Here is a 19,141-nt window from a genome sequence, read left to right as displayed (position 1 = left end):
TGTCAGTTTGCCAATGCCAGGGTTGTAACGATCGGGGCCTAATTCTGCATGTGGTTAAAGGAGCAAGTGCATCTAGTGTTGATGAGAGTGAACTGTTGTAGACAGAGGTGGCCAGGTCAGGACAGGGGAGAGATTATGTCATATAGGTGGTCATTAGCAGAATAGAGAAGAGAAGGGTTAAAGTGGCAAAGGTTCCTGCAAGTAATTGTTTGCTGCTTGGAGGGATGGGTGTTTGGAGGCAAGGATACAGTGAAACTGATGAGGTTGTAACCAGAGAGGAAAGGGGGTGTTGGTGAGGTTGCCAGGATTGCACAGATGGGAGAATACAAGGTCAAGGGTATTACCATTGAAGTGAGTGGAAGTATGTGTCCATTGGGTTAGGTCAAAAGATGAGGTTAAGTTGAGAACGTTGAGCTGTAGTTTGGCTGTTGGCATTGACAGGAATGTTGAAGTCACCAAGAATGATAGTGGGTATTTCAGATGAGAGAGAGTAGGGTAGTCAGGCAGCAAAGTCATCAAGAAAGCACAATACCGGTCCAGGAGGCTGATAAATTGCTTCAATCCTCAGAGAAATAGGAGAAAACAGACGAATACAGTGCATCTCGAAAGAAGAGAGGGATAGAGAGGGAGGGATAGGAAGGACTTGGAAGGTGCTTTGTGGGGATAGGAATTCAATCCCACCTCCTTTCTGTCCATTGGGTCTTGGGGAGTGAGTCCAATGGAGACCACCATGGGAGAGGGCAGCAGGAGAAGCTGAATCAAAATTTTGAAGTCAGGTTTCAGTTATGGCGAGTATGTTAAAGCCATGAGAGATGAAGAGGTCATGTACAGATGTTAGCTTGTTACAGATGGAGCAGGCATTCCAAAGGGCGCATGAGAGTGTGGTGTGCTGCTTTGAGGAAGCAGGGGGATAGAAATTAAATTGAGTGGATTGCGGTGGTTGTCAGAGGAGGAGGGATATTGATGTGGCTTTCAGTTGGAAAATGATGGACCTGGATTAGGAGAAATGTTACCTGAGACTAGGAGAAGGAGGACGGTGAGCAGGGCAAGATGGGAGTGGGATGTGCAGGAGTGCACATGTCTAATGGCCTTGGAGTTTATGTCAGCATGTGGGTGCAGCAAATGCAGAAGATTATGGGTGCAGTAGTAGGGAGAGGGTAGAAGTGAGGGTGATATGTGCATGCTACGGGGTAGGGAGGAGGGGTAGAGCAAGGATAATTTGAGGATAGAAGACACCGATGCAGGGCCGATCCTAGGGTCACAGGCACCTGGGTGCAGAAATATTTCTGGCGCTCTCACATGGGCGTGGTCATTTTAGTAACTCCTCCCCTATATTTCTATGGCAACGACTCAACCACAGAGATGCTCCACCACGAAGTCTTCATTACCCTGGGATCCTTACAGGTACAATAAACAAAATACAGGAAGAGAAGCAAGAGTACTTTATTGGGACCTGAAGGGGGGCCTCTCTGATGGAGACAGAGAGCGCTTCTGTTAGAGAGTCTATTAGAAAGAGCCCCCAGAAATACTACAGACATGATACAGGAGATAGTCAGAGACTGCAGACATAGTACAGGAGATGATCAGAGACTGCAGACATAATACAGGAGATGATCAGAGACTGTAGACATAATACAGGAGATGGTCAGAGACTACAGACATAGTACAGGAGATGATCAGAGACCGCAGACATAGTACAGGAGATGATCAGAGACCGCATACATAGTACAGGAGATGATCAGAGACCGCATACATAGTACAGGAGATGATCAGAGACCACATACATAATACAGGAGATGGTCAGAGACTGCAGACATAGTACAGGAGATGGTCAGAGACTGCAGACATAATACAGGAGATGGTCAGTGTAACGAGCCCCTTGCTCACTCGATTCCACTCTCCCGACACTCCTCTGCTGCTATAGAATCAGATTGCAGATCGCAACATCTGATTGTTCGGTCATCCAATGCTCCGGGATTAAAACTACAGCTATGTGCCGTTCTAACCCAGTTGTGATAGCTCAGAACAAACACCAGGCAGGCTGTCTCAACCAGGAATCAACCAGGAATCTCTTTTATTGCAAAATACAGGCTCTTTTATACACTAAAAGTGGAGGTGCATACCTCCGGCTCATATTACTCTGAACATACACCTGTGACCAGAAACCTAATTAACATGGGCTAATCAACTAATCCCTTTAGACAGCCTAGATGACTCAGACATGACCTTTAGGCCAGACTGGCCGTCTTGTAGTTCAGAAAACACAATCAACATAGACTCTTCTTCACACAATAGCAGAGTTAATTAACACAAACAACAATGGGGATCTAATGACTCTTAGATCCCATACTAGAGACTTATTTACAATACACATTCTAGCAGGCAACAGACAGACAGGTGCTGGAATTTACATCAGCATCTCCTAACAGTATCTGTCCCCGCATTATGAATCAGCCACTATTTCTAATATGGCAAATCCAGGATCCCCAGAGTCTGTGTGTCCTGGGGGACCAGGACCCAAATCCACAGTAGAACCACCTCAAGGGTCCCCAGGCATACAGCTCACAAAGAGCACCGTTCCCCCAAATGCCAGGGCCCACGATCGATCGGCAAGAGGCTAGCATTCAGTCCCCTCCAAAAGTCTCTCTCTCGGCTAGGTCTGTCACATTTCTTTCGGCAGGAGACTAACACAGGAGGAGACCCCAGACGGGTTGACTCCGAAGTTAGTCAGTAGTTCCAGTCCTCTAATGCCTGTACCCACACAGTACCCCAAACAAATTGTTCCAAACAAAGCATTACTCACCCAGCTAACCTCTGCCTCTCTCAGAGAACATATCTGCTGCTGGGGAGAGGCCTGGACTGGCCCTTCTCCCTGGAGTCCTTTCTGCCACTGGAGAGAAGACAGAGTGTCTGGGCTCACTCCGTCATGCTGTTGGGGATCTGGGCTGACTGCCCCGCATCCCTGGGGTATACAGGTGGAGACTGAAGTCCCATCCAGCTTCACAGGAAATCCATCCTCTGTTAGTTGAGGGCAGAGGCCAACAGTACTCGGCCCTGTTGCCAGCCGTTCTGCTGGAAACCCCACACCATCTGCTCCGGCTAACTGTTGGGGAGGGAGGCCGACTGCCCCACCTCCCTGGAACTCTGTAGTTGTTGCTGGTGCTGGGCAGAGGTTTGTAGCACTCTGCCCTGTTGCCAGCACTTCTGCTGGGGACTCCGCATCCTTCGCTTCAGCTAACCGTTGGGGCAGGAGGCTGGCTTCCTCCACTCCCAAACTGTGTAGCTGCCATTGGGGAGGTGAGCCAGCTGCTTCCTTTTCCATTCCCTCATCTGGATGTTGGGACGATATGTCTATGGTACTGTCTCCCAGGTGCACGGATCTTTGCTGGGGAGGAAAGACCACATCCTCCACCCTGGCCAACTGTTGGGGAGGGACGACGAACACCTCCTCTCCCTTCTCCTCCTGTAACCTGATCTGCTGCTTGGAAGTGACCACCTCCTTCTCACCCTGAGCCTTCGGAACCGCCGCAGGTGTAGGGCAGAGATCTTGGACCCTCTGTCCAGTTGCCAGCGCTTCAGCTGGGGAAGTTCCTTGTAACTTCACAGATACTTCTGTTGGTGCTGGGCAGAGCACAGTGAAGTTTGGCCCTAATAACAGCTCTTCTTCTGCTGGAGGCTCACCAGGTTGTTCTTCCTCATCAGAAAAGTCTATCAAATCCCCTGTCTCTGCAACTGGTGTCTGGGGATAAAGGTTCACCATCTCCTGTCCCTGGAACCCAGAAGATGCTATCAGTGCTGGGCAGAGGTTAGCAGAGCTCTGCCCTGTTGTCAGCACTTCAGGTTTGGGGACGGCAATCTTCAGATTTTCCACTGCCGATTCTCTGGCATTCTGCTGGACAGGCACATTCCTCCATCCAAGATCATCCAATGCAGAAACAGGTTCATCAAGGTCAGTCAGCACTTGCTGCATCCGCCATAAGACCTCCCCCTCCATAGCTGCGGGGCCAGGTTGGGAAAGCACACTGTTACTCTGCCACATTGTCAACTCTTCATCCAGGATTTCAGAGCTGTCAACTGGTATTTCCTGATAGTCCCAGGCAGAGTGAGCCCCACCCAGCTGCTGAGCAGAGTCAAACAGCTGTCTGTGGGCGATCTCCAGCTCCCATTCCTGAACGGCCAGAAACTCCAAATCTTCCTGTGCCCAGTGCACTTCTGAGACATTCAGTCTTCACTCTCTGTGCTCCATTATTTCCTCCAAACACCACTCCCGATTACTCCCAAAGTCAGGGTCTCTGGACAGCCTCCAGTACAACAATCCCAGGCCATCGTAGTCAAAGCCTTCCGTGGGGCTGTCATCCGCTGTCCACGGGCACACTTGGGCTACATACCACTGGAGGGCTCTGTAGCTCTCGTCCAACTGCATTTCTGCCCGGATCAGCCTGCTTAACTCGGCTGTCCACTCCTGGTTCGGCTGTTCCCCCAAAAACAGCATTCGCGCTTCATACTGCGACCAGTACCTTACTTGGATGGAGGGGAGAACTTTTCCCTGGTGTCGCTGTTCACGGGCTAGCGCTTCCTTCCAGAGTTCACAGCGGATAGAATCAAACCATCCTAGCAGGACCTGCTCTGATACTGGTCCTCTGTGCTGTATCTGCATCTCTCGCAACCTCCTTCTGAATTCCTCATCCATGGTGGCTGGTATCTCTCCTCTCCTGCTATCCTGCTACCTTGGATTCAGGTGATGGTTTGGATGTGTTCACGGCAAGGAAGCACGATCCCACCATTCCCTCCACGGCTCTCAAGTAAGTCTTTCAGCGTGGCTCTCCTGCAGGCTGGTTTGGAGTGTCCCAGTAACTGGAGAGCAAATCCCACAGCTGCCAACCAATGTAACTAGCCCCTTGCTTGCTCGATTCCACTCTCCCGACACTCCTCTGCTGCTATAGAATCAGATTGCAGATCGCAACATCTGATTGTTTGGTCATCCAATGCTCCGGGATTAAAACTACAGCTATGTGCTGTTCTAACCCAGTTGTGATAGCTCAGAACAAACACCAGGCAGGCTGTATGTAGGTTCAACCAGGAATCTCTTTTATTGCAAAATACAGGCTCTTTTATACACTAAAAGTGGAGGTGCATACCTCCGGCTCATATTACTCATAGACTGCAGACATAGTACAGGAGAGGGTCAGAGACAGCAGACATTGTACAGGAGATGTCAGAGACTGCAGACATGATATAGGAGATGGTCAGAGACTGCAGATAGCACAGGAGATGGTCAGAGACTGCAGACATAGTACAGGAGATGGTCAGAGACTGCAGACATAGTATAAGAGATGGCTTGAGACTGCAGATATGATATAGGAGACGGTTAGAGACTGCAGACATAGTAAAGGAGATGGTCAGAGACTGCAGACATGATATAGGAGACGGTTAGAGACTGCAGACATAGTACAGGAGATGGTCAGAGACTGCAGACATAGTACAGGAGATGGTCAGAGACTACAGACATAGTGCAGGAGATGGTCAGAGACTACAGACATAGTATAGGAGATGGTTAGAGTCTGCAGATATAGTACAGGAGATGGTCAGAGACTGCAGACATAGTACTGGAGATGGTCAGAGACTGCAGACATAGTACAGGAGATGGTCAGAGACTGCAGACATGGTACAGGAGACGGTTAGAGACTGCAGATATAGTATAGGAGATGGTCAGAGACCGCAGACATGGTACAGGAGATGGTCAGAGACTGCAGACATAGTACAGGAGATGGTCAGAGACTGCAGACATGATATAGGAGACGGTTAGAGACTGCAGACATAGTACAGGAGATGGTCAGAGACTGCAGACATAATACAGGAGATGGTTAGAGACTGCAGACATAGTACAGGAGATGGTCAGAGACTGCAGACATAGTACAGGAGATGGTCAGAGACTGCAGACATAATACAAGAGATGGTCAGAGACTACAGACATAGTACAGGAGATGGTCAGAGACTGCAGACATAGTACAGGAGATGGTCAGAGACTGCAGACATAGTACAGGAGATGGTCAGAGACTGCAGACATATTACAGGAGATGGTCAGAGACTGCAGACATAGTACAGGAGATGGTAAGAGACTGCAGACATGATACAAGAGATGGTCAGAGACTGCAGACATAATACAAGAGATGGTCAGAGACTGCAGACATACTACAGGAGATGGTCCGAGACTGCAGACTAAGGATGAGCTCCGACGTGTTCGCAAGCTGCATGTGCAGAGCCTGCCAGGTAGTCGGCAATGTGCTGCGCTAATCGCAGGCAGTGAGACTTTTCCCGATCTCTGCAGCCGCACATTGGGAAATGTCTCACTGCTTGTGATTAGCGCTGTGCAGTGCCGAGTTCCTGGCGGGCTCTGCACGTGCAGCTTGCGAACACGCCAGAGCTCATCCTTACTGCAGACATAGTACAGTAGTTGGTCCATTAGACCCCTTTCACACTGGAGGCGTTTTTCAGACGCTTAATGTTAAAAATAGCGCCTGGAAAAAGCCTTATCTGCAATCCCAGTGTGAGAGCCCGAATGCTTTCACACTGGAGCAGAGCACTGTCAGGACGTCCAAAAAATTCCTGCAAGTAGCTTCTTTGAGGCGCCCTTGCCCTTAGAAATCAATGGACAGTGCCTGCAAAGTGCCTCCGCAGTTGGACCTTTGAACCCTTTAATGGGGGTTAAATGTGCTTCTAAAGCGACGGTAAAGCGCCACTAAAAGTAGCGGCGCATTACCGCCAACACCCCTGCACTGTGACAGCGAAATTTGGCTGCACACAAAGCACACAGCCAAATCTCCTGTTTCTAATAATAATAACAATTTCGTCTAATGATATATATGCATCTCACCTTTTGATCATATGTCTTTCCTGTGCCGTAGCCCATCCTCTGGTGTGTGCCCCTTCCCCACAAAAAGATTGCATCCCACAAAAAAATGCAGTCGCCATGAGGTGGCAAAGCTCCTGATGAATGCATATTCTAACATCCCTAAAAGAGCAACAGATCTGCCGTGTCCACGGGAAGGTTTCCGCGTCCAATGGTCTTCCACCAGCATCTGTATGTGCGAATACCCTCACATGAGAGTATTGCAGCAAAACTGACACTGGGGGGCATCTGACAATATACATTAATAACATTTTCCACAACAACTGTCAGTGTGAAAGGGCTCTTAGTACATCTCATTATACATCACATCTGTAGATGGACTACTGAGGTGTAGGAAGGGACAGGGCCTGGGTATCCTATGTAATCTATCATGCCATAAAACATCTCCTAGCAGGGGCAGCCCAGAGCACATGTAAAGGTGTGCTGGGGATGCCATTCCTACACACAGTATACTGAAAACTGACTCACCTCAGTTCTCTCTCCTTGCAGCCTGAGATAGAGATGGGAGGGGGAGGCATTCCAACTGGAGTTGGTAGAGACAGTGTGGGATCCCAGTGTGAGGAATTCATTCCTGCACATCAGCAGCCACTGACTAGAACACTCGTGTCAGGAAGAGGAGCGCCCCTCCCCCCAGCACTGCCAGGCTGGACGGGCTGCCCTATGCTCACACTGGTGTTTTGGACAGACACTCACAAGGAGAGAAGGAGGGAGGGGAGAACCCTGGCTCTTCGGCGCCCCCACCTCTGCAGGCGCCCGGGTGCAAAGCACCCTGCGCACCCTGGGTAGGATCGGCCCTGCACCGATGTGAGAAGGAAGAGAATAAGGGGCATGTTAGTGGATAGAGAGTGGGAATCTGACTTCATGTACAGTATCTCACAAAAGTGAGTACTCCCCTAACCTTTTTTGTAAATATTTTATTATATCTTTTCATGTGACAACACTGAAGAAATGACACTTTGCTACAATGTAAAGAAGTGAATGTACAGCTTGTATAACAGTATACATTTTCTGTCCCCTCAAAATAACTCAACACACAGCCGCTAATGTCTGACTGATGAGACCAAGATAAACTTATTTGGTTCAGATGGTGTCAAGTGAGTGTGGCAGCAACCAGGTGAGGAGTACAAAGACAAGTGTGTCTTGCCTACAGTCAAGCATAGTGATGGGAGTGTCATGGCTGAGGCTGCATGAGTGCTGCCAGCACTGGGGAGCTACAGTTCATTGAGGGAACCATGAATGCCAACATGTACTATGACATACTGAAGCAGAGCATGATCCCCTCCCTTCAGAGATTGGGCCGCAGGGCAGTATTTCAACATGACAACGATATCAAGCACACCTCCAAGATGACCCCTGCCTTGCTAAAGAAGCTGAGGGTAAAGGTGATGGACTGGCCAAGCATGTCTCCAGACCTAAACTCTATTGAGCATCTGTGGGGCATCCTCAAATGGAAGGTGGAGGGGTGCAAGGTCTCTAACATCCACCAGCTCCGTGATGTCATCATGGAGGAGTGGAAGAGGACTCCAGTGGCAACCATGCTCAAGAGGGTTAAGACAGTGCTGGAAAATAATGGTGGCCACACACAATATTGACATTTTGGGCCCAATTTGGACATTTTCACTTAGGGGTGTACTCACTTTTGTTGCCATTGGTTTAGACATGAATGGCTGTGTGTTGAGTTATTTTGAGTGAACAACAAATTTACAATGTTATACAAGCTGTATACTCACTACTTTACATTGTAGCAAAGTGTAATTTCTTCAGTGTTGTCACATGAAAAGATATAATAAAATATTTTTAAAAATGTGAGAGGTGTACTCACTTTTGTGAGATACTGTATAATGAATATCAAATACTGGTTTGCTTGTCGTCTTTCAGAGTGGAGCAGAGTTCTTGTTGTATCTTCATCCAGCTTTAGTTATCCTGCTTTCGTTAAACTGCGGAGGTGAAACTGTGCATCACTGGTGACAGAGCCACTCAGGAAAGAGCCATGTTGTCTGCGCCTTGCCCCTGTTTTTGCCACCCCATAGACTGCAAAAATGATACAGCAATGTCAGATAGTTCAGCAGAGTAGAGCATACAGATGGATAGACATTTACCAAAAATGATACAGCAATGTCAGATAGTTCAGCAGAGTAGAGCGTACAGATGGATAGAAGACATTTACCAAAAATGATACAGCAATGTCAGATATTTCAGCAAAGTAGATAGTACAGATGGATAGAAGACATTTACCTGTAAAAAAGCAGAGAAGACATGATCAGAAATGATAACTGCTGCGGTGAAACTGCGCATCACTCGTGTCAGAGTCACTCAGGAAAGAGCCATGTTGTCTGCACCTTGCCCTTGTCTGCGCCACCCCATAGGTTGCTTTAAATTTATAGGTAGAGTAAGCAGGCATGCATTTCTCAACTGATGCTGCCTTTGTATCGAAGCACTCAATTCCGTTGCAGCTGCGTGCCACTCCACTTGTCATTGAGGCTCTTAACGGGAGACCTCTACAGCCTGCCTATGTGACTCATGAGACTGTTCTGTTGTCCATGGCTGTAGGGGGCTCTTCACCATGAGATAATCAAATTCCAATTTATTTCCTCACCTAAGTTTCTGCTGGTTATTGGTTATTGCTGAGGTTCTCTCCTGGTCTCCACAATGCAGTAAGACATGCTTCTAGAAGGTAGCCAAGGTCCTGTGCACCTCTTCACTCTCCTCCCTGCCGGAGGAGTACCGCGGTAGGCCGGTAGTTTGCCTCCACACCAGTCATATAATTGTGCAATTGACCTTCAACCTGGTGCCATACCCCCTTGTGGCCGGGTTTACCCTTTGTCGGTCTTGGAGGATAAGGCCATGGAGGAGTATGTTGCAGACACACTTTCGAGGTTTCATCTGCAAATCCTCGTCTCCTGCTGCTGCTGGTTTCTTCTTTATGAAGAATAAGTGTGGTGAACTGAGACCTTGTATTGATTATAGGGGTCTCAATCATTTCACGATTTAAGAATGCCTATCCGATTACAGAGTTATTTGACCTCCTCAAGGGAGCAACGGTTATTACGAAGCTTGATTTGAGAGGGCCATACAATCTTGTGAGGATTAAGGAGGGCGATGAGTGGAAAACTGCATTTAATACCAGTATAGGACATTATGAGTACCTCATAATGCCATTTGCCCTTTGTAACGCTCCGACAGTTTTCCAGGAATTTATTAACAATGTCCTCTGAGATTTGTTGCAATTATGTGTGGTGGTTCATCTCAACAATATCCTCATATTTTCCAAATCCCTGGATGTCTGTCGTGTGCTTCAGAAACGAAGAGAGAACAATCTATTGTAAATTGGAGAAGTGCGAATTCCATCGTGAACAGGTTAAATTCCTGGGTTATGTCATTTCCACTGCCGGTTTTTCGATGGACCCAGAGAAACTTTCACGAGTTCTACAGTGGCCCAGACCCATGGGTTTACGTCCTCTGCAGCGTTTTCTTGGCTTTGCCAACTATTATTGGAAGTTTATTCGTAACGTCTCGTCTCTGGTCAAGCCCCTGACATATGACCAGAAAGGACTGTAACCCACAGAGTTGGTCTCCGGAGTCCATTAAAGCCTTTCCTTGAGGTTGATGTTTCTGAGACTGGAGTTGGCACCCTTCTGTCTCAACATCCTACTTCTGAGAGCGCTATGCATCCTTGTGGCTACTTTTCCAAGAAATTGTCACCTGCGGAGTGCAATTACGAGATTGGGGACAGAGAGCTGTTAGTGATCATTTAAGCCCTAAAAGAATGGAGACATCTCCTCGAAGGTACCACTGTGCCATTTCTCATTATTACTGATCATAAAAATCTCACATTCTTGTCTGAGGCTAAACGCCTCTCTCCCAGAAGGGTGCGATGGGCTCTTTTCTTGTCAAGTTTCAATTACATTGTCTCATTCTTACCCGGTACAAAGAATGTAAGGGCTAACGCCTTGTCGGAACAATTTTCCTCCACTACCAAGATAGAGTTGGTTGCGGTTCCTGTGATTTCTCCTGATTGTATTCTGGCTACGGTTTGCACCAGTCTCACTTCTCCTTTGGGTGACAAAATTCTTGCCGCTCAGGTCCATGCTCCTCCTGAGAAACCCTGTAACTGCTGCTTTGTCCCAAAGAGTCTCTGTACTGCCGTGCTCCAGACTTACCATTCTCACAAGGCTGCTGGCCACCCTGGGAAGAATAAACTCTTTTGGGCCATTTCCCAACAATTCTGGTGGCCTAGCCCACCAGTCCTTGGAGCAGTTCCTACGTTACTATATTTCTGATCATCATAACAACTGGTCAGACCTCTTACTGTGGACGGAGGTTGTTCACAATAGTGCCTTGAATTCTGCTTTCCGATTGTCCACGTTTATGGTGAACTATGGTTTCCAACCTTCCATGTTGCCTGACTCATTTGTTCCGCAGAGTATTCCTGCGTTAGAGGAGCATCTCCGTGGTCTTCGTTCCACTTGGGGCTTTGCGACATGCTAATGATAGGTACAGACTCCATGCTGACCGCAGACAACTGCCTGCGCCTTCCTACCAGGCTGGGGACAGGGTCTGGCTTTCATATCGCAACCTCCGACTTCGTGTTCCCTCTCTGAAGTTTGCACCTCGTTTTTTTTGGGCCTTTCCATATTCTCGGCAGGATTAACCCAGTGGCTTACACGTTAGACCTTCCTTCTAATATGCGTATTTCAAATGTATTTCATGTCTCCTTAATAAAACCTTTGGTCTGCAACTGCTTTACCACCTTGGTGCCACGTCCTCACCCCGTACAGGTTTAGAACCATGAGGAGTATGAAGTACAGTCCATTGTTGACTCCCATAAGTTCTGTGGGTGCATACAGTACCTGGTGCATTGGAAAGGGTACGGTCCGTAGGGACGCTCTTGGGTCTCATGCTCGGACGTACATGTTCCTGTCCTTCTCTGTGATTTCCAAATACGATCCCCTCCAGCCTGGTGGTCCTCCGAGGGGGAGGGGTCGTTGAGAAGGGAGTACTTTCAGGGATGAGCTCAGCCCTTCCTTCTCTGAGCTGGCCGCTCAGCTGTCGGATAATTGCCAGCTCCTATCTCTCCACAGTGACTCACCTGTTGATGATAGCCTGCTAATCAGTCCTGCTTACTTAAGCCGTCCAGCCCAGATGATCTCTGCCTTCGCCTTGGTCAACATCACAGTAACTTTCTCCTGCGCTCCTGTTTCCTGACTTGCTTGGCTGACATTCCTTCTGGCTCCAGATCCTGCTTGCTGTTCCACTACGCTGGTTTCTGGCTTCCTGACTTTCTGGCCTGTCTATCCGTTCCGGTTACTGAACTTTGGCTATGTTTTGACGTTTGTTTTTAACGTTACGTTTGTTCTATTTACTTTTATTATTAAACAAGTGTGATTTAACTGTACTTCTGTCTGGGTCTGATTCATGGCTTCTGACAGTTCATAGTTTGTGTCTGTAAACTTGTTAGCTATGAACAAAGGCAAACACACACTCAGAGTAATGATAAAAATCAGTTAATGTGGGATAAGAAACAGGGCATCCAAAAAGTGCTTCACAGTGCTTCACTTTGTTACAGCCTCATTCCAAAATTGATTAAACTCATTATTTTCCTCAAAATTCTACAAACAATACCCCATAATGACAACGCAAAAGAAGTTTGTTTGAAATTTTTGCAAAGTAAAGCAGAGTTCCACCCAAAAGTTGAACTTCCACTTATCTGATTCCTCCCCCCCTCTGGTGCCACAATTGGCACCTTTCGGAGGGGAGGGGGGACAGGATACCTGTCTGACAGGTATCCTTTCCCACTTCCAGGAGCCTCAGCCACGGCTCCGCCTTCCCCTGTTGCCAGGCCAGTAGGAGAGAGGAACGGGCCTCGTGCATGTGCAGTAGGGTTCTTGGAGTGAAGCCGAAAGGCTACACTGCCGTGTACCCTTACCCGCAATAGTGCAGGGAACACTCGACAGCTGATGGAAACAGCTGTGGTGCCAACATTGCTGGACTCCAGGACAGGTAAGTGTCCTATTATTAAAAGCCCGCAGCTGCAGTATTGTAGCTGCTGGTTTTTAATTATTTTTTTTTTTTTTGGGGGGCGGATCTCCGCTTTAATTAAAAAATCACATATTCCTAAGTATTTACAGCCTTTGCCATGGTACTGAATATTGGGCTCAGGTGCATCCTGTTTCCATTGATTATCCTTGAGATTTCTCCAACTTGATTGGAGTCCACCTGTGGTAAAATTAGTTGATTGGACATGATTTGGAAAGGCACGCACTGGTCTATATAAGGTTTCACAGTTAACAGTGCATTGCAGAGCACAAACCAAGCCATGAAATCCAAGGAATTGTCCTCTGAGACAAGATTGTATCGAGGCACAGATCCGGGAGCAAGGGTACAGAAAAAATTCCCAATGAGCACAGTGGCCTCAATCATCCGTTAATGGAAGAAGTTTGGAACCACTAGGCCTCTACCACTAGGGCTGCCCGGCCAAACTAAGTGTTCGGGGGAGAAGGGCCTTAGTCAGGGAGGTGACCAAGAACCCGATGGTCACTCTAACAGAGCCCCAGCTTTATTCTATGGAGAGAGGAGAACCTTTCAGAAGAACAACCATCTCTGCAGCACTCCACCAATTAGGCCTGTATGGTAGAGTGGCCAGACAGAAGCCACTCCTCAGTAAACAGCATATCACAGCCCACCTGGAGTTGATCAAAAGGCACCTGAATGACTCTGAAATTATGAGAAACAAAATTCTTTGGTCTGATGAAACAAAGATTTGAACTCTGGCCTGAATGGTAAGCGTCATGTTTGGAGGAAACAAGGCACCGCTCATCACCTGGCCAATACCATCCCTACAGTGAAGCATGATGGTGGCAGCATCATGCTGTGGGGATGTTTTTCAGCGGCAGGAACTGGGAGACAAGTCAGGATCAAAAGAAAGATGAATGTAGGGGTGTTAGAAAAAAGGAAGGGCAGGAAATGGGAAGTGAGGACGTGAGAACGTAGCGTCCGTCACAGAGGGAGGGATCCCAGTGTACTAGCAAGACGCTGCCTCGAGGAATGCTCTGTGAAGCCGCCGGCGTTCACAACACAACAGGAGGAGATCTCCAGCCCCCAGCTTGTCAGCGAGGAAAATGACAGCTTCATGAAAAATCATACCTACAGAGAAGCATCTTAGGACACCGAGGAGCGGCCGGAGCAGTAAGACAAAAACGAGAACTGTGAGTGATCTGTGAAACAGCAGCAAGCCCCAGTCCCCCGTCCCCCCCCCTCCCCCTCCTCTCCCCCCCCCGTCTCCCTTGCCTCCCGAGCGGCGGGTTAGATTTACTGTTTGCAGTGATTTGCAGCCATAAACACCGGAGGAAGCAAAAGAAAGTTGTCTGAGACACGGAGCCGTAAAGAGTGGAGAGGGTAAGATGTGGATGGATGAGAGGGATATGGATAAATAGCATATGAAGTTTATAGAAGCCAAGTGTATTATGGAAATAATGAAGCTTTAATTCTGAGTGGAAACAACTGAGAAATACATCATTGAGAAAGCTGATAATGTGACTGAAGGTCAAGGGACTGTGTTTAAAAAAAAAAAAAAACGCCAAAGAGAAATAAAGGAATATATGTGGCCATCAGCATTTTTCAGTGTTGTCAGCACAAATGTAATTGAGAGATGAGAACTGTGAGTAATCTGTAAAACAGTTGCAAGCCTTGGCTGCCCGTCCCCCCCCCCCTCGGTCTTTCCCCTCCCCCCCCCCCGTCCCCCCTGCCTCCAGAGTGGCTGGTCAGAGGATTTACTATCTGTAGTGATCCACAGCCATAAAACACTAAAAGCTATCTGAGACACAGAGCCTTGAAGGAGTGGAGGGGGTAAGACGTGGATGGATGAGAGGGATCCGGATGAACAGCATGTGAAGTTGGCAGAAGCCAAGTGTATTATGGAATTATTGAAGTTTTATCTTTGAGTGGAAATAAATTAGCTGAACACCATTAAGAAAGCTGGTAATGTGACTGAAGGTCAAGGGACTGTGTTATATGTGATCCCAGCAGTTTTTAGTATTGTCAGCACAAAGCATTTGGGAGGCGGACCCTGAAAGAACATACACTGATTTAAAGGATAAACGGTCAAAGTTTAATAAACCAACAGAAGTATAACACTTTAAAACATATCCAGCTGGGGGCCATCTGATTACTACAAAAACACAAACAGGACTGATATACGGGTACCCCCGGATAGGGTAACCTGGAGCAACTCTCGCATCCACCATCCTTACTGCCCACCCTCATAAACTGCTTGCGGCCCCTCCTTACATTCAGACATATTGCTCCCCCCTAATTAAGGGGGAGCAAGGAAACAAGACTGGGTAAACGAATAAGAGTGATAAAGAAGGCAAAAATGAGTAAAAGCACAAATAAAACGACAAGAGGAGGTGCCCCTAAATCCCCAAAAGATAAACCAGGGGTCAGTACATTGAAGCAGTACATGACACAAGGAGCTAGCCCAAGAAATCTAGAAGCGGAGAAGCAGGGGAAAGCGAAGGCGGAAAATAAAAAAGGGACGGATAAGAAGGCGCGGGAGACCCCAGAACACTCCAGGGAAGATTTTACATCAGAAGGGGAGCTAGAAAGTAGTAGGATAGAGGGGAGACCATCCGAGTCTCTCCCCCCCCACAAAGGAAGAGATGAGTGAGATGCTATTGAGGCTAGAAAAGTCGATTAAAGCAGACATCAGCATGATGAGAGGAGATCTGGGAAGCCTCCTGGACAGGGTAGAAGAAACTGAAAAAACAGTAGAAAATCAAAAGAAAGAATTGGAAACCCTTAAACAGCAAATGAAAACAGCACAACAAATATAGAAGGAAATCCTTTATAAAATGGAAGACCAGGAAAATAGAAATAGAAGACAGAATATAAGGCTACGATCAGTCCCAGAAAAGGAGAAGATCTAAGGAAAATGTGCTCATTAGTATTAGGCCCCCTTATAGATAAAAAGGATGAAGAACCCCTTAGAATAGAAAGAATACATAGAGTCGGACCCTGGCGAAATCCAGAAGAAAGACCACGGGACATTGTTATCAGATTTAGATTTTATGAAGACAAGTTGGAGATTTGGGGAAGGCTAAGAGGGAAACCACCCCTGGTATATGAAGGAGTGGAGATACAGGTGTACGCCGATCTATCCCAAGAAACCTTAACAAGAAGAAGACATTTTAAACCCCTCTTAGAAAAAATGAGGCAACAAAACATCAGATATAGCTGGGGGTTCCCAGCCTGCCTGATAGGATACAAAGAGGGGAGATCAGTGAAACTGCGCTTTCCTGAAGATCTGGAAGGGTTCTGTGGAAAACTAGACTTGCAAATACCAGATATGCTGGGCTGGACGGGGGGGGATTAGGGAGGAGGGGGGAGAGGAGAGGGGGGGGGGAAAGGAAAAAAAAAAAAAAAAAAGAAGGAGAGGAGGAGGGAGGGGAGGGGGAAAGAAAAGAAGGGAAAGAAAGCTTTCTGATTGGGAGAGAGGAGAGGAAAATATAGGGCACGCAGATCACGTGAAATAGAAGATAGCGGGCCAACACCCCTTCAAATTTTCAACCTAAGGAAGGGCTGAGAGGGTACACTGGATCCCATACCTTGGGACAAATGGGTTTGTTGGTCGTCCTGATGTTCGGGGCGTCGAACAAACTAGGGGCCCATATGGGGCCAGGAGGGGAGAGGGGGGGAAGGGGGAGGATAGATGGAGGGGGGTGGGAGGAAGGGGAATGGGGAGGAGGGGAGGTACATTGTGCACATGCCGCGACAGAAAAAGGGGTAGTTCAAGGTAGGTCAGAGGTACAAAAGGTAGCAAACTCAGAAAAATGACAACACTTAAATTCCTATCCTATAATGTAAAAGGGTTAAACTCAAACTTGAAAAGGCATAAAATTTTGAGGGAACTACAGACCTATGGGGTAGGGGTGGTGTTCCTGCAGGAGACCCATTTAACATATGAATCAAATATTAGATTAAGATCAAAAGAATTCCCAAATTGGTTTTATGGAGATGCAATATCGAAAAGAGCAAGGGGAGTGGCGATAGGATTGGCTAAAGGGGTACAGTTTAAATTAGGAGGTATGATGCAGGACCCAGGAGGGAGGTTTCTATTCATCAAAGGAATACTTGGGGAAATAGAATGCACCCTCGCCAACATATATGCTCCAAATAAAAACCCAATAAAATTTCTGAAGGACATATTGGAGAAATTAATGGATTTTAGGAAGGGGGAACTTATAGTAATGGGTGACCTCAATATGTGCTTAGAACCAGAGACTGATAGTACGTCCGGGGCACAGGGGACGAATAACGGACAGATGAGGAAGATAAAACAGGAACTACATAAAAATCAATTGGTAGACATCTGGAGGGTCATGAATGGTAAAATACGAGATTATACGTTCTACTCCCCTGTGCACCGGACGTACTCTAGGATTGATTACATTTTAGTAGACCATAGACTTTTAGACAGGATAGTAGGCTCAAAAATAGGAATAATCACAATATCAGACCATGCCCCTATTGAGATGGAGATGCAGATATCCAGGGCTCAAGGAAGGCAGTCACTATGGAGAATAAATGAAGATCTATTGCAAAACGAAGATATCTCCAAAAAAATAGAGAGAGAACTAAAATATTATTTTGCAACAAATGAAACAGGAGATATATCGGGGTCGGTTATATGGGAAGCACATAAAGCCTACATAAGGGGAATAATAATAAAAGAGGGAGCAAGGAGAAAGAAGGAAAGGAAAAATAAAATGGGAAATGTTATAAAAGAAATTTTTAATTTAGAACAAGAACATAAAAAACACAGAGGACACCACCAAACAACATACCTAGCACTGATAAATAAACGGGATGAACTAAAAAAGTTGATGGAACAAGAAACAAAGGAAAAATTTAACCAAATAGCTAAAGAAAGATATGTGTGGGGAAATAAGGCGGGAAAACATCTAGCCAGAATGCTTAGGAAAAAAAAAGCCCTAAACTTTATAGGAAAGATACAGGATAAACAGGGGAAGATGGTTTATGAAACCAAAGAGATTGGTGAAGTATTTATAAACTACTATAGTGAACTATATACGGAGGAGATGAACGGAGACCAGATAAGCGAGGAAAATAAAAACAGGAAGATAGAGGAATTCTTAAAGCTAGCCAAATTAAGCAAGATTACAGAAAATTCTAGAGAGGCCCTGGAGAAACCAATAACAGAGGAGGAGATATATAGAGCAATAGCGGCTAGTACACAGGGGAAAAGTCTGGGTCCGGATGGGTTCACCACATATTACTACAAGAAATTTAAAGACATACTAGTACCGAAAATGAGTAAGTACATGAACGGGGTGGGAGGTGAGTTTGAATTAAGTAGTGAGGCGCTTTTTGCTACAATCACCGTGATCCCCAAAGAGACTGAAGATGCAACTCTATGCGCTAGCTACAGACCGATATCATTGATTAACGTAGACACAAAAATATACTCAAAAGTACTGGCCACAAGGATGAAAGAATTGATGAATGGGGTGATCCATCCGGACCAAGTAGGCTTTATAGCAGGAAGGGAGGGAAGAGATAATGGGGTGAGAACCCTATTGCTGCTCCAGAAGAGAAGGGAGGAGGGACTCCCAGGTCTGCTCCTGTCAAGTGATGCCGAAAAGGCGTTTGACAGGGTGGACTGGGAGTTCCTGTTTCGAACCCTAGAGATAATAGGAATAGGCCCAAAGATGATAGGACGGATTAAAGCACTTTATAGAAAACCCAAGGCGGCTATTAAGATCAACGGATCCCTGTCGTCACCTTTCGAGATGAAGAAAGGGACAAGACAGGGATGCCCCCTGTCTCCCCTTCTCTTCGTGCTGGCCCTAGAACCCCTCCTCGCAACAATCAGAAATAACCCTGACATTGAAGGATTTAAGGTGGGAGAAGAGGAGCATAAATCGGCCGCATATCCGTCGATGTGCTCTTCTATATAAGTAACCCCGGAAATACATTACCAAGATTGGTTAAAATATTAAAACAATATGGCGAAATAACACATTTTAAGATTAATATGGGGAAATCGGAAATTTTAAAGATAAATGTGAGTAAAATAGAGGAGGAAAAACTGAAGAGAGATTTCCAATTCCGCTGGAAAAAAGAGATCAAATATTTGGGAATAAGGCTCGCGAACTCCCCGGAAAAGATATATAGAAAAAACTATATCCATCTCTTGGATGAAATAAAGAGGGA

General features: G+C 46.7%; 1 pseudogene; it reads left to right on the top strand.

The window, feature by feature from the left end:
* Positions 1–11,391: 11,391 nt before the first annotated feature.
* The window catches only part of LOC141109842 (uncharacterized), a 31,112-nt pseudogene continuing 23,362 nt past the window's right edge, over positions 11,392–19,141 (top strand).

Source organism: Aquarana catesbeiana, linkage group LG10 (genome assembly GCF_042186555.1).
Source record: "Aquarana catesbeiana isolate 2022-GZ linkage group LG10, ASM4218655v1, whole genome shotgun sequence".
NCBI lineage: Eukaryota > Metazoa > Chordata > Amphibia > Anura > Ranidae > Aquarana > Aquarana catesbeiana.
The sequence above is the reverse complement of the archived record's forward strand: the minus strand, read 5'-3'. Positions and strand labels throughout refer to the sequence as shown.